This window comes from Octopus bimaculoides, chromosome 17 (assembly GCF_001194135.2).
Source record: "Octopus bimaculoides isolate UCB-OBI-ISO-001 chromosome 17, ASM119413v2, whole genome shotgun sequence".
NCBI classification, from domain to species: domain Eukaryota; kingdom Metazoa; phylum Mollusca; class Cephalopoda; order Octopoda; family Octopodidae; genus Octopus; species Octopus bimaculoides.
Genome location: NC_068997.1, coordinates 10,334,712 through 10,339,545, shown reverse-complemented (window position 1 = coordinate 10,339,545; position 4,834 = coordinate 10,334,712). Strand labels below are relative to the sequence as shown.

General features: G+C 38.4%; 1 protein-coding gene across 1 annotated transcript in view; it reads left to right on the top strand.

The window, feature by feature from the left end:
- The window catches only part of LOC106882514 (probable cytochrome P450 12a5, mitochondrial), a 58,241-nt gene that overhangs the window by 16,059 nt on the left and 37,348 nt on the right, over positions 1–4,834 (top strand). The window lies entirely within an intron of this gene.

Here is a 4,834-nt window from a genome sequence, read left to right as displayed (position 1 = left end):
TGTGTGTGTTTCATTTGTTCAAGACAAACGACCTACACTTCGAGAGTTTCTCTGTTCTTATATTTACATATATTTTTAAAAAGAGTCAATTTAGTTCCCATTATTTCATTCTATTTCGTTCTTTCAGTCTGCCCTCACTGGTCACACTTGTTTTTCTTTTTTTTTTTTTCTTCTGTTCTCTTTCTCTCGTTTCTTCTCTTCCTTTCACCATCTCCCAAGCCCACCCTCTCTCTTCCTTTCTTACTATCATTTTCAACCTCTCCTTCTATATCTGCCTCTCTTTCCTCTCCTCTTTCTCCCTCTACCTTCCTCCACCTCCTCCTCCGTCTCCTCCTCTCTTCCTCCACTCCCTTCTCTTCTCATTCCAGTAGAAAGTGTGATCTCTTACTGGTGACGTACGCTGTCACCAAATGGATGAATGCTTATGTTTTTCACACTGGGGCTTTCCTCATGTGGGCGATCAGTCTCACAAAACATATTATCGTTGTCAGGGAAGGTGAGAGAATTAGAGATGGTGGTGGGAGCAAGACACAAACAAACACAAAAATCAAAAAAGAAAATCAAATGTATACATACATAATTGTGTGTGTGTGTGTGTGTGTGTGTGTGTGTGTGTGTGTGTTCATATAAAAGAATAAAAGAATATATAAATATATATATATTAACACACACGTAGAAATATTTATGTCTTATGTATGTATAAATAACTATGTGCGTATATCCCATACCACGACTTATCAAAATTCATGTCATTAACTCATTTGAGTTACGTCCCTTAACTCATATTTTCTTTTAAATTATGCAAATTTTATTACTTCAAAAGTAACGCTTTTTGTATACAAAAACATTTATATGTGTGTGTGTGTGTGTGTGTGTGTGCGCGTGTGTGTGTGTGTGTGTGTGTGTGTGTGTGTGTGTGTGTGTGTGTGTGTGTGTGTGTGTGCGTGTGTGTGTGTGTGTGTGTGTGCGTGTGTGTGTGTGTGTGTGGTTGGCTCTCCTATGGTATCTTCATATACAGATGATTTGTTTATAGTGATCAAAAGTTTGCGTTCCACATTAACTCACTCCCTCCATTAAATCGTCTTTGTGAGCTGCAGCACCTCAGATGTCGAAACGCTTGCAAAGCAACATGAAAATTAATTGTTTTGCTCAAAAACGCAACGCACCACCCAGTCCAAGAATCGATATCACGATCTACCGATCTTGAGTCGTACATCCTAACCATTTGGCCAAGCGCCTTCAAGCACACACGCACACACACACACACACATGTATGTACATATAATTATACCATCTGAGCAAGAAGACTTCAGTAGTCGACTCCTCGGTTAACGATGTCTTGAAGCTGAACCATGGCCAGTTAACTGCAAACACCAGCCAAGGTGGTTTAAAAGAGCCAGACTGATACAAACGGATTCCTTTGTGGAGAAGAGCAACAGAAGCAACCATCTCAATCTTAAAACAGTTCCAATATATATTTATATATTTGCTTCTATGTGCACAGATTCACAAATATGGAGAAGGTTGTCTATTAAATCGACTTCACTACTTGATTCGTACTTTATTTCATCGACCAGGATACTTAGCGGCATTTCATCAGTTTTTACATTCTGGGTTCAAATTTTGCCGATGTTGGCTTTGCCTGTCATCCATCTTTTTGAGGTCGATAAAATAGGTCCCTATTGAACACTGGGGTTGCTGTAAATGACCAGTCCCATTGCTCAAAAATTCAGGCTTTGCGTCTAGAATAAAAAGGATTATTACCAAGTTGAATGAACGGCGGTGTTTGATGGCTTGGCTTGAATGTTATTTGATGTCGATTTGTGTCATTTCTACCAGTGTCCAGTTAATCCTGTTGACCACAAGCCATTGAGAGGAGCCTTTATGCTGCTGCTATCTGCCTGATAGAAACATCAACCAAACACCCTTCAAATCATTCAGTATAATTTTAATTTACATATAGTCATGTATAATTATATAATCTCACAGTGAAGGCGCGTAGTTTAGTGGTTAACATATTGGGCTCACGGTCGTAAGGTTCTGGGTTCGATTCAGGGCGGCGCGCTGTATCCTTGAGCAAGGCACTTTATTTCACATTGTTCCAGTTTACTCAGCTGACAAAAGTTGTACTTTTATTTCAAAGAGCCAGCCTTGGCACATTCTGTGTCACACTGAATCCACCCGAGAACTACATTAAGGGTATGCGCGTTTGTGGAGTCCTCAGTCACCCGCATGCTTATTTCACGAGCAGGCTGTTCCGTTGGAACCCTCGCCGTCGTATGCAACAGGGTGCCAGGTTATATTATCTCACTGGCAAATGTCGAATTAATGGAATTGTTAGTGTTTGATTGAATGTCTTGTGGATATTTCTTCCGAGTCTGTGCGCTCTGTGAAGTTCAGATCCAATCAAGGTCACCTTCACCTTTCGTCCCTCCGCGGTCGATAATAAAATATCAATGTAAAGCGGTGGTGTGGTTTGTGAACGACATTGGAACGTCTCTTTAGTGAGTTCTGATCAAATTTGGTCAAGGCATCGCTGTCCAGAGTTGATCACCCGAAATTGAAGACCACCGCTTACAACCCGCACTTGGCCCGCGTGAACAAGCAGGCCCAATACCAACAGCGAATTAAAAACAGCTGTGTGGAATATTATCTCAAGGAATCGTACTTTCTTTGATTTATGGTGGAAATAAATAAATGAAATAGTCTTTTTTTTTTTCAAACATTAACGGTCTTTATTAAGAAATAAACATTTGATCATATCGCTTCGGATGTGACGCTATTCCTGAAAGAAAAAAAACGAGATGGGCACGACTGGAGCATTTTTGATTATAACTCTAGTTGATAAAAAATCTAATTGGGAACAAATAAGCAACAACTATTTGACCGCAAAAGTCTACAAAACTAATCAGAAGCAACCCTCGGCCCCATACACGTCTTTATCACCAATGTACCTTTTTATTTACTTTTTTTGTTTGTTTTTATTAGTACTGTTTGTTTTGTTATTTTTTTTTGTGGGCTTATGAAAGAAGAAAAAAAGGGAGCCAAGATACCCAATCACTGACTTACGTCAGCAACAAATCAGCAAGAAGACTCCGCTCCAATCCACGCCCCAACAAAATGGGTGGGAGTCGGCAGGACCTCCCTCCAACTATAATGTTTACTACTACTACCACCACAACCACAACCACTACTACTACTACTACTACTACTACCACTTGGCTCCTTACGGCTTCTATCATTATCATCGTCGTCGTCGTCATCATTGCTATCGCTGCTAACTTAGTCGGGATTATTTACCAATCGTCATCATCATCATCATCATCATCATCATCATCTATCATCGTCATCACCACCACCACGATTGTCGCAATCGTCGTCGTCGTCGTCGTCGTCACATAGAACGATTGATCTAAAAGTACGACGTCTTGATCAGGCCAAACCGCTTCTTTCTTTTAGTGTGTGTGTGTGTGTGTGTGTGTGTGTGTTGGGGTGGATGTTTGAGTAGGGGGTGTTTGGGTGTGTGTGGGTGTGTGTAAATATGTATGTACTCTAGCTTAACCATTTTAATTTTCTTACCCTCACTCCCCCTTCAATACACCCCGTCCTTATCTATCCCCACCATCACAACAACCTTTACATGGTCGCTCAGACTGAAAGAAATAGCAGCTAAATCTCATTTAAATACCACCTTACTATCTGTAAAAAAAAAAAAAGGGACGCTTTGGATAATGTAGTAATTGCATATAAGTAAAAAGAAACTATTTAAAACAACGGGATGGTCACGACTGGAATACTTTTGAACATTGATCCCTTCGATCGAGCAGACTAACACCAACCATCACTGCTCATCACCTACTCCCGCCTACAACACCCCACCATCATCACACTTGCTACTATCACATACATATCACCCACCTGCAAATCTTCAACACCACCCCGAGTACTGCAACCACCACCACCACCACCACCACCGCTAGTACCAACACCAACACCAACCTTCATTACCATCCCTATATCAAATATCCCCACACACCAACCCTACCTCTCGCCCATCTACTACTACTACTACTACTACTACTACTACTACTACTACTGCTGCTACTACTACTGCTACTACTACTACTACAATCACCACCCCACTTAGACCTCCACCAACTCCATCAACATCATACAACAGCCCATCCATTATTCACACATTCTTAAAATTTATCCCTCCCCCTCACCATAAATATGTGTGTGTGTGTGTATATATATATATATATATATACGCATATATAATGTATGTATATGTGTATATATAAATATATATATACATAAATATTTACATATATATATATATTTATATATATGTGTATATATACATATATATAATGTATGTGTATGTATATATAATATATAATGTACGTGTATATATATATATATATATATATATATATAAAAACAATATATGAGTATATGCATATATATGTACATGTATGTATATACGTTCATCTACGTGTACATATAGATACATAACTGGGTACATGACGTGGCAAAAGAACAAGGACAAAATGGTAAACAAGGTGCATATATATATATATATATATATATATATATATATATATATATATATATATGCATACATACATGCATATAGATAGATTGATATGTATGTGTATATGTATGTACACATACACACATATATACATATGTATAAATTTGATATATAGATAATTGTGATAGATAAATAGACAGACATATAGATAGATAGATAGATAGATAGATAGATAGATAGATAGATAGATACATGTGTGTAGTGGGGTGGGGTCAGGTATATATATTTATACATAGA